This window comes from Callorhinus ursinus, unplaced genomic scaffold, assembly GCF_003265705.2.
Source record: "Callorhinus ursinus isolate GAN/ISIS: 27379988/994484 unplaced genomic scaffold, GSC_fseal_2.0 scaffold1, whole genome shotgun sequence".
In the NCBI taxonomy this organism is placed as follows: domain Eukaryota; kingdom Metazoa; phylum Chordata; class Mammalia; order Carnivora; family Otariidae; genus Callorhinus; species Callorhinus ursinus.
The window spans coordinates 48,833,109-48,844,306 of record NW_027397063.1 but is presented as its reverse complement, the minus strand read 5'-3'; positions in this window follow the sequence as shown (position 1 = coordinate 48,844,306).

Genomic DNA, 11,198 nt, shown 5'->3' with positions numbered 1-11,198 from the left:
TGGTTCCCTACCCACCCGCCCCCCCACCCCCCAGCACCCGCAGTCCCCACCCTCTCCGGCGCAGCCGCTCTTCCACTCCCTTAATCTGCTCAGACCCGGCTCCGTTAAACTTCTTAGGTTCTCCTCTGGAGCCGGGGTTAGGTAGGCCCCTGGAGATAAATCTTACAGAAACTGAACGTCCGACGAGCCGCCACGCCCGGAGCCACTTACACGGCAGGTGCCCACACGGCGTACGGACAAGCCGGTGGGTCTATACACACGTGAGCGCCCGGACGCAACATCACCGGCCAGATTTATGCCTCAAAGTGTGTCACTGGGCTGGCACAGAGGCTGGGCCTGCCTACTACTCCTCCCCCGGCTTCTCGGCGCACACTCCCCCTGCCCTGTGGCTTTCCGAAGGCTCTCAGAAGTGTAACCGGCGGCACTCGGACTCCCGACAGCCCCGCCCCGCACTGCCGGGCAGATTTGCCGGGCTACGCGGCGCGTGATTGGCCGCTGGCGGAGCGCGCTCCGATTGGCCGGCGCCCTCCTGGGCTGCCCCTCCGAGCGCTCCCACCCCTCGGTGGCCCAGTCCCCTCCCTCCGTTACTTCCCGCCTGGGTGAAGGGGGCCAGGCACCGCTGCGGGGACCGCAGTGGGGGGGGAACTTGCCGGCGGGGGCCAGTCCTGGGACCTCAGACGGGCCCTTCCTCCGGCCTTCCACGCAGCCAGCACTCAGATGTTGAACACGGCCACAGATGTTTCTTTCCTTGCGTCTTTCCCCTACACACACACACACACACACACACACACACACACACACACACACACACACACACAATGACAATCACATAGAATGTATTACATTTTCAATAGGCCACAGAGGCAGCAGAAATAGGGGGGGTAAGGAGGCCGAGGAACGTGCAATATCTCATATTTGGATGACAACCTCAAGGATGGTTTGTTTCAACTGTTACATAATGGAGATTTACTTACACACCACTTAGCCCCATTTTACAGAGGGAATAATAACATGTTTGTATTACTCGGGTATTTGGAACCTTCTTCCAAATTCTTTGTCCCCTTTGCTCTTCACAGGACCCCCATAGGGCAGGGTGAGTTTTTGTTTTTGCGGGTAGGATGCCCTTTTCACAGATGAAATGGAAGTCCTGGGGCATTCAGAAAGCAGTTGGCACTATTGGGAAATATCATTTTAAAAGAAACCCTCAAGTCCCGGGGCTTGTAGGCACACAAACTCATTCCCCTGCTTTCTGCAATATTCCCTACTCCTTCAAAAGGTACTTTTTCGTGGTGGTATACTATAGGGTCTCTAATGATATGAGAATTTTACACATCAATAATCACAGAAACATCTTGGCCCAGAGGCACAATAAGAAAAACACCCTGGGCTTTGATAGTGGGGCCCTGGAGGGCTTCAGGTCAGGCAGCTCCTGGGTGACTCAAGAGGGGCTTATTTGAAAAGCAAGCCCCAGGCTTTGCCAAGAGAAAACTGAATGCTGACATCTAATCACTGAATGGCCCACTTCAACTCCAAGGTAACTCGACAGCCCAAGGCCTGTGCCTCAGCCACCTTTCAGTACACACAACTCCTCCTGCATCTTGCCCCCTTTTGACTCTTACTAAAATTTCTTCTTCCAGGCTATTCTTAACATTCATTTGAGCCCTTTGAGCTGCATAGTATTAGGGGAAGGTTTTTTTGTTTGTTTGTTTGTTTTGTTTTGTTTTCTAGAGGAGTATCCCTTGGTTAATAAAAAGGAAGTGTACACTATTTATCATGTATTTTCTGGTGTTTAAAGGACACTTCAAAATAGTGCTCTTTTTTTCAAGTACACCACAGGATATTGAGAATATGTTGTGTGTCTGAGTTCACATTTTTTATTCTTCATAGAAAAATCTCTCTGTAAAGGAATATCCCAACATTTACTTTTGAAAAGTCACCTTTCTGGGCTTTCCTTGAGCTTAAAACCTTTTTTTGAATATTCCTAAATGCAAAACTTTATGTAAGTTAGCGAAGGAAAGCAAAATGTGTTCTTTAAGCTCTATTGTGGAATGCCAATTTCAACGCCTTTTTCCCCCTTGATTTCTTTAGCTCTTAATGGAAGGAGTGAGCATATTAAGAAAGCATTAAAGGGGGGCCTGGTCAGTTAAGCGTCCAACTCTTGGGGTCATGATCTCAAGGTTCTGAGATCGAGCCCCGCCTCAACCCGGAGTCTGCTTAAGACCCTCTCTCCCTCTGCCCCTCTCCTTCCAATAAATAAATCTTTTTAAAAAAGAAAGCATTACACTTTAGATTTAGAGACATTACTGTGTGAGAACTCAGAAACAAGAGAAATGGAATCACTTAAGACTAGAGGTTTTGGGGCGCCTGGGTGGCTCAGTTGGTTAAGCGACTGCCTTCGGCTCAGGTCATGATCCTGGAGTCCCGGGATCGAGTCCCACATCGGGCTTCCTGCTCAGCAGGGAGTCTGCTTCTCCCTCTGACCCTCTTCCCTCTCGTGCTTTCTATCTCTCGTTCTCTCTCTCTCTCAAATAAATAAATAAAATCTTAAAAAAAAAAAAAGACTAGAGGTTTTGTATCTCCATGAAATTGGCAGCTTTTTTGATCACAACTACTTGAAAATCGCCAAAACAGTTCAAAAGAAGCCAACACTCTTCTTCGTATATTCTTGAGTCGTCCTGGAAGAAATCTTGGAGATGAAATCACAGCATGTAGTGTAGTTCTTGGCATATAGCAGGTGCTCAATAAATGTTTGTTAGAAGGAGACAGATGCTTTGTAAAACATGCTCTGTGGGGTTCTAGGGAGTGTCTTAGAGCACCGTTTTTCAAACATTAATGTGTAAATCCATCATATTTGGGTTGCATTGTTCTGAGATGGGCTCAGATTCTGCATTCCTAAATTTCTAGCTATGCTGGTTCAGACCACACTTGCAGGTAGCAGTGCTTTAGAAAACAGGCTAAAATCTCAGCTAAGAATCTGTAAGTATAAAAGAATATTTTTTCTTTCATATAATGTAATGGAAACTAAATGATCAGTGGGATTTTTATACTATGCCACAGATAATTTAGGGAAAAATAATTTTAAAGTAAAGGTAATATTTAGGATTTGGTTAGGCAATATTTTCTCACCTGCTGTATTATGAAAGTTCCTAAAGGTTGGGGGCCTACACTAACAGAAGCAGTGGGATAGTAATTACAATGTAATGGAGTGCTAATCATAGGCCAGTCATTCTGCTAGGTGCTAGGAATGCAGGAGAAGTTAAGTGAAAGTTGGCATCTGAGGAACCTCAGCTAGTATATAATTCAGGAGAAAAGAGAGTGAAATATGTGAATTACACATTGCAATGTGAAGTGGAATGAAGGGATAACAGAGACATGTGGAGATGGACAAAGAGGTACACATTTTGATGGGGGTGGGGAGGGCCAAGGGACACACTGAATGCATCAGAAGAGGCATTCAAGCCCAGACTGGAATTCTGAAAAATGTTTCTGCAAGGGGAAACTGGGCAGAGAGTTTTGGCATGAGAAAGGCATGTACCGTGGAGAAAACATCGGCAGCAAAGGTATGCTGTGAGTGGGAGATGGGAAACAGAAAATCCACTAGAGTGGCCGCACAAGGTGGGAAATGGGACTCATTCATTCTCGCTGAACCCACACAAGAGCCCAGTGAGTTCGGCCCTATCACTGTCCCCATTTTAGAAAGGACACTAAAGCTTAGATAGGGCACAGTACTGCCTAAGATCTCATAGCTAGTTAGTGGCAAAGCTGTGACCCCAAGTCTCTTGATCATCATGCCAGTGGCTTCCCACTAGATGTTACCTGTTTGTATTGTAAACCTGGAAGACGCTGTATGACCGAATATGACCAAAGTATATTCAAGAGTTTGAACCTTTTTTTCCCCCTATAGACAAAACAGGCCATTAGAGTTTTTTGAGAAGAGGAGTAAAATGACTCATATTGTACTTTAGGAAGATAAGTCTGCCATAATGAAGAACGGTTGGAGAAAGGTAGTCTTTCAAGGAAATCACTGAACTCAGTTATCTAAGCAAGAAAAAGGTAAGAGAACACGGGGAAGCTCTAGTACACAGAGACTAAATGCATGGACTTTCTTAATTATGGTGCTTGCCTCCCCATCCCCGCTTCTCACCTCCAAGGACCACGAATTTGAGGGCCCGAGTGGACAGTCTGACTAGCTCTGAAATTATTTTTTTTATCACTTGAAAGTCTCATTAAATTGTTCATCTATTTCTTGTTATATACAACCAAACCTATTTCTAGGAGTATATCTACAAATCAGTTTTCTTTTCTGGAAATTTTTCTCTATTACTTGATCAAGGACCCCACTGAATTCCTGAGCAGGTGACCCCCTCTTTCGGAGTCTACATTAGATTTTGGAAGTGCCTGGGAAGGTTCATGATCTTTGGAATCATGTCATAAACGACTAGTGAGGGTCCCAGAGCAAGCACCCCAAAGAGCTTGCCATTTGGCCGGTCTGGTTGGTGGGGCAAGATGGCCTGGATTTTTACCTGATTGAAGACAACCTGAGAACCACGGGGGAAACACACTGATTTAATGACACTGCGACCCCCAAATCCAAGACCCTGTGCTGTCTTATCTCCCAGTCTGTGTGCTAAATGGGAAAGGAACAGATCTCAAAGAGAATCAGAATCCAGGCACTTGTTTGGTCGGGGACATTGCCTAGAGGAGAATGAGGCAATAGGATGCTTTAAGTCCCACAGTCACAATTTTTTCCTCCTGGCTGGAGGGTGTGGGAGGGTGAAGGACTGAAATGAGGAGCCAGGTAAGTACAAGATCCGAATATAGGCTTTGTTTTGTGTCTCACGTCAGCTGAATTTATCCCTAGTCATTCCCGACCTTCTTTCCCCAATTCAAGCCAGAAAATTACGCGATAAGGATCTGAGTAGGATGGAGAAATGTCACCAACATGGGTGGTGCTGGGGACATGATGGAAGCAATTACCTCCAGGAAGAGTGACAGCACTGTAGGCACTGGAGACATTCAGGAGGCTGCAAGGAAAGGGAGGGAACCAAGCACGCTGCCTTGTGAACAGGCTGGGAAGGCAGAATCGGGAGCGGGGGGTCCAGTTATTTGGTTGATTAGGGCTGGAGCCAGACATCATGTCATTGTGACCCACGCCCTGCTGACACTCAGGTGAGTGTCCTTGAACATAGCGGAAACAGGAAGCGGTGGTATGTGCTATCACCTCCTGCCCACCAGGTGTTTAGGGCCCCGACTGGGATTCTGGTAATGAGACAGAAGTGAACTGCAGTAGCAGCGGCCAAAGGTTGTTTCTCCCAGGTTTAAAGGCTTGGTGTTCAGGAAGATCCTGAGAGCCTCTGCATCTTTTCTATTTATTGGACATCCAGGTTTTTTTCGTTTACTTCAAAGAAAATTTCCTTTAACAACAACAACAGGGTCTCTACAATCGAGAGGCGCTAATAACAAGTGATGACTGTAAAAATAAGTTTAGTATCCATTTATTCCTTCTATCACACCACACTCCTTGCATCTTCTGCTCCCCTTTCCACCCCTCCCTAGCCTCCAAAAAAGTCATTGAGAGAAAAATAAAGGCTCAGTGGCCTTTTTTCCCAGCTAGTTAGCTCCTGGCAAAATGCCTGATTTAATATGTTATGGAGCCACCTTCTGGTAGTAAAGGCACACTTCACGCACACAGTAAATTTTCTTTCAGTTTCAATTACCCTAAAAAAACCATTCTCCCAGCACTGACACCGTAAGACCACTGGGCAGTTTATGCAATACGGATTCCTTGGTCACACTCCAACCCTACCGAATTAAATCCCCTGGGGATGACACCTTCTTATTCTGCCTTTTAAAAATGTTCCCAGGGGGATTTTAATGTCCCAAATGCTTTATTTATAGCAACACTTTGAAATGTTGAAAAATTTCTCTTTCAGAAAAAGAATAGGAAGAATGGCAAAGTAAGCAACTCTTATCCATGTTGTGTGTAAATTTATGCAATTAGAGAAGAATATTTTGGCAGAAATGCTTGATCTCGGATTAACTGGCGGCAAAACCAACTGCTCTCCTTATTTGACCCATCCCAAGGTTCCCAGAATCAAGAATGACATCAGCTATGAGGAGAGTTTGTGTGTACTACTGTATATTAGTAAACAACCTTCAGTCACAATTAGAATGACTTCTATACATTCGTTATTCACTGAGCAAATTTGATCTTAAAAAGGAATGCATTCTTTTTAATGACCTGACTCTGCATTTGGGGTTGCAGACATCATTTGGAAATAGCACGATGACACATTATCTACAGAGTAAATATCAGAGTAATTGAGAGCAGATATTATCATTCTCTGCCAACTTTATTACTAAAATTACAAGTTTGAGAAATCGACTTCAACCAACAAAAATTGTTGTTGTTTTTAAAAAAAACAAGGTAATCAATTTTAGTGTAAGTAAAAATAATGAGTCTTTAGTGTTTTTCCCTTATCAGTTCTCTCTGAATGGTAGGTCATAGTCAAAAGCTGTTAGCATATTTCTTGACTGATGATTTGGTTTCAAAGGATTCTGATCGGAAGTTTCTGCAGCTAACCCCCCAACTCAGCCACATGTCTTGCTTCATGGAGGAAGTCATAGTTTGTCGTAATAATCCATCAGGGCCCACAACTTCCGCTTCCTTTTAGTAGCAGAAGTAAAACAAGTTTATCCCACACATCTTTGCTTCAGCCAAGTATAAAAATGAATGTTCTAGGAGTCAGAGTTGGGCAACAGAATGAAATACGGACAGATATGAATCCCTGCAATTGGAAATATCCAAGCTGCGTTTGGCAATAATGTGATAGAGGGGGTTGAAGCATTTGATAGATTTAAGACTAGATGAGTTTTAAGGTCTCTCGAACCATATTTTTTCCCCCCTTCCAGTTGAGCCTTTCCTTCCTCTCCTCTCTAATCTTTTCTTACTTAAATCTTCAACTTTTTTGGCTGGAACTGGGTCCAGTGGAATGTCTAATATATAAATATGGACCTGATATTTTAAAGTTTGCTGCTACCAGCAAAATCTTAACACTGTGCTTTTGGGAGTTTTTGTTTTGTTTTGTTTTTTTGGTTTTTTTTTAAAGATTTTATTTATTCGGTTGAGACAGAGACAGAGAGAGCATGAGTGGGGGAAGAGGTAGAGGGAGAAACAGACTCCCTGCTGAGCCAGGAGCCCGATGCAGGACTCAATCCCAGGACCCTGAGATCATGACCTGAGCCAAAGGCAGAGGCTTAACCATCTGAGCCACCCAGGTGCCCCTGCTTTTGGGAGTTTTCTAATAAAGCCTTTATATTGGTCACACACTCTCACCTGTGGGACAGCTCAAAATGTTCTCTGCCCCCTCCTCACATTCAGTACCCAGGCTGTGATGCTTGGGCCTCAGGAATCGAGCCTCAGGAAACACTTACTAAAAGTTCTCAGAATGAGGAGTAGGAATGGCCTGGGTGGGAGTCACCTCTCTGTGCTTCCAACACCCTCATAGTGGTAGGACTGGTGTGTGTGCAATCCTAGAGCAGAACTTCTCAACCTTTCCTCCTGAGATGCCCCAAGCATGAAGAAGAATAAATACACACTTTTCAGAGCCCCATATGGCCAGCACTGATCATGGCATTTCTTTCTAGTGGCATTTTACAAACCCATTCCAGTTTTGTTATATATGTGTACATAATTTGAATAAAGTTGAGTTCTAGGTGTGCTATGTTTATCTTGTGGCTTTGCGTCCTCCCTGGCACACATCCATATCCCTGGGCATTCATGTTCCCTAATATGAAAGTCTCAGGTCTGAGAGAAATGCATCATGAATCCAATTATACACAGTGAAACTCTCTTGGTTTAGTCTCCAAACTGGTTCAGCAAAGTACAAGACTACAGGTGGATTTGAGGTGAAAATTTGAAATAGTGCCCATTTTCCAAACCTTGAGAAACATGGGGCAACAGCTGGTTGTGAATCAGGGACATGGGCCAAATTTTTCTTGCCATGAGAGACACGACTATCTCCTTAAGGAGAGTAGAGAACCAAAGACTTCCCAACTAGGACTTAACTCTCTCCTCTTGACTTGATCAGGAAAAAAAGTTCACCCATAGGACTCCGTGGCTATTCTTAGACCCATTGAGATCTGTTCTTGCTCTCAAAGTTTCAGACCATCGTTCCTCACCGGGCTAACTGGGTTTCTATTTTGTTTTCCAGGTTTACTGAGATATTACTGACACATAACATTGTATACATTTAAGGTGTATGATGTAATGATTTGTGAACACGTATGTACTGGGAAATATTTACCACAATAAGGTTAGTTAACACACCCTTCACCTCACATAGCTACATTTTTGGTGTTGCTGTGGTGAGAACATTTAAGATCTATTCTTTCCACAACTCATAAGTATACAATACAGTATTGTTAACTATAGCCACCATGCTATTTGCTAGGTCCCCAGAACTTATTTCTCTTACAACTGGAAGTTTGTACCCTTTGACCAACATCTCATTTCCCCTCACCACCACTTCCCACCTCCTGACTGTGGTGTTTGTGTTTACTTATATTAATCTTCACTGATTCCCAGGATCTGGGCTTTTCTTAGCACCCGTGGATACATACCTGATTCTACCAATCTGAGTGAAACTTCAACACTGACCCAGAGGCAAGTTCAGTCTAAGGCATTTGCCAAACCACCTAGATTTAGGCCCTCGCCTGACTAACCTGTCACAATAAGATTTTGAAGAACACAGATGTCAAGGGGATGTATTCATTTATGACATAGAATAAAAAAAAAAAAAAAAACCAAAACAACTCTCAGCTCCCCATGGTGAGTGAGAAACTGTTACCTGTCTCAGCTAAATTCTCTGTTCCACAAGCCATTTTTCTCTCTCTTATTCACTCATTGGCCGTCACCTGTCATTCACTCACACAATACTTGAGCGCTAACTTGTCCCAGGCCTCGCCCTCCCTCTGAGGGTGCTGAGATATACAAAGCTACCTGACACCCTTGAGGACATTTGAGTCCAACAGAGGAGTTCATGGCCCACATCTCCTTAACTGCAAGTCTGCACTGAAATATTACACTAAAGCAAAAACAGCAAACTAAACAGTGTGGTCTTGGGAAAATAGAGAGTATCTTCAAATTAAGTATTTCTTGAACTAACACATATCGGTCAAGCTGTTTATATTAAAATTTGGGGTGATGGACAAAGTACTGTAGGAGGGGAAGGGGAAGCGAGCCTTGGAGCCCCAGCACCTGCTTGGGAAAGGTGACATCAGCTACTGCCCTGAGTGTGGGATTGGAGGCAGGGCCTGCTATAAATCATAAACTGTTTCCATAATGTCTAGTAGGGTGTCAACAAAAACCACGGCCCAAGGGTTTGAGGAGGAACTGAAGTCCCTCTCTTGGGTGAAGTCTGGAGTGACACAACTTAGTCTCCTTTGATATGAAATGGTTTAATGGTGAGAGCAAAACCTTGCTGTGGAGTTCTGGGAAAATCAAAGGGCTCTATTCATTTTCTTAAGAAAGAAAAATTGATTGAAGTTTTGGTGGATCCCAGCCAATATCTAAGGCAGAATAAGACCCAGAAATGAAACAAAAACAGCCAACTTGCATGATGAATCCTCATTTATTTTTCTCCGGAACTTTCAGATTAAGTAACTCCCAGCGAACAGTCAAACGAAACTCTCCGAAAGAACAGATCTTTGCCTCTTGTCATACCATCTGAGAGTTGCAATGTTTGAAAAAATAGGCTCATTTGAAAAAAAATAGGCTGGTTTAGAGTCAAATTACGCATTATTTATTAGGATCTTAAGCACTTAACAAATGTCCTATTTCAAACATTAAAAATGCAAAAATAAAAACAGAAAAAAAACCCACATATTCCTTTTACCTAGATTCATCTATTGCTAATATCTCTCTCTGTATGTATTGTTTTTCTCTGTGTATAATATGTGTATTATACACTCACACATCCGTTTGAGAGTAAGTTATATACATCATGGCCATTTACCCCTAAATACTTCAACGTATATTTCCCGAGAATAGGAACATTCTTTTACATAGCCACAGTTATCAATACTTTTCTCCAGTCTTCTGCCCATATTCCAATTTTGTCAGCTGACCTGAAAAATGTCAAATCTGATTTGTCAGATTTTTTGTGTAGCTTTTCTTCCCCTCCAGTAAAAAGGATCCAGTCTGGAGTTAGATATTTGCAGTTATTTTTCATGTCTTTTTAGCTTCCTTTAATCTGGAATATTTCTAGAGCCTTTCTTTATCTTTAAGACATTTCTTATTTTGTATTTATTCAGTGTCACTTAGTGATTGGGTTCAGTTTATTTGTTCTCTGCCTGAATACTGCATCGGTGATATTGTGTCCTTCCTGGTATCACATCAAGGGGAGCATGATGTTCACCTATTCCTCACTAGTGATGTTAATTTTGATCACTTGGTCAAGTTGTTGTTCTCCACTACATAATTACCGTGTCTCCCCCCACCGCTTGTCACCAATAAACATACTTCTGGCAGATCCTTAGAGACCATGAAAATATCCTAATTGTCATCAAAACTTCCTCAATTTAGCATCTGTTGATGAATCTAGCCTGACCCCATCTTTACTACGATTCCTCCCCCACCTCCCCTTTCTCTTTGTCTCTGTCTCTCCTTACCTATATTTTGAGCGCCTATTTCTGGTAAGGACTCATACATTCCTGCTTTTTTTTTAAAGATTTTATTTATTTAATTTTGAGAGAGAGAGCGAGCGTGAGCACAAGCAGGAATGGGGGAGGGGCAGAGGGAGAAGCAGACTCCCTGCCGAGCAGGGAGCCCGATGCGGGACTCATCCAGGACCCCTAGGATGATGACCTGAGCCGAAGGCAGCCGCTTAACCGACTTGAGCCACCCAGGCACCCAAAATTCCTGACTTTTTTCAATGGTTTCTAATTCATTAGTATACTTAATTATATTGGCGCTCAAATTATCCCAGATTTAGCTAGTAGGAGTCTCTTCAAGCTGACACTCGCATCCTCTGGCAAACCCCAGCATTTTTTGGAATAAATTCTTATTTCCTGACATAACAAAATACTCCATCTCATGCTGTATCTTCTTTGCCCTTAATCAGAGATTTCTTTGAAAAGTTCTGATTCCTTTAAACAGGGAATTATGTTAATGAGAAGAGCTGCCAGATATGCTCCAT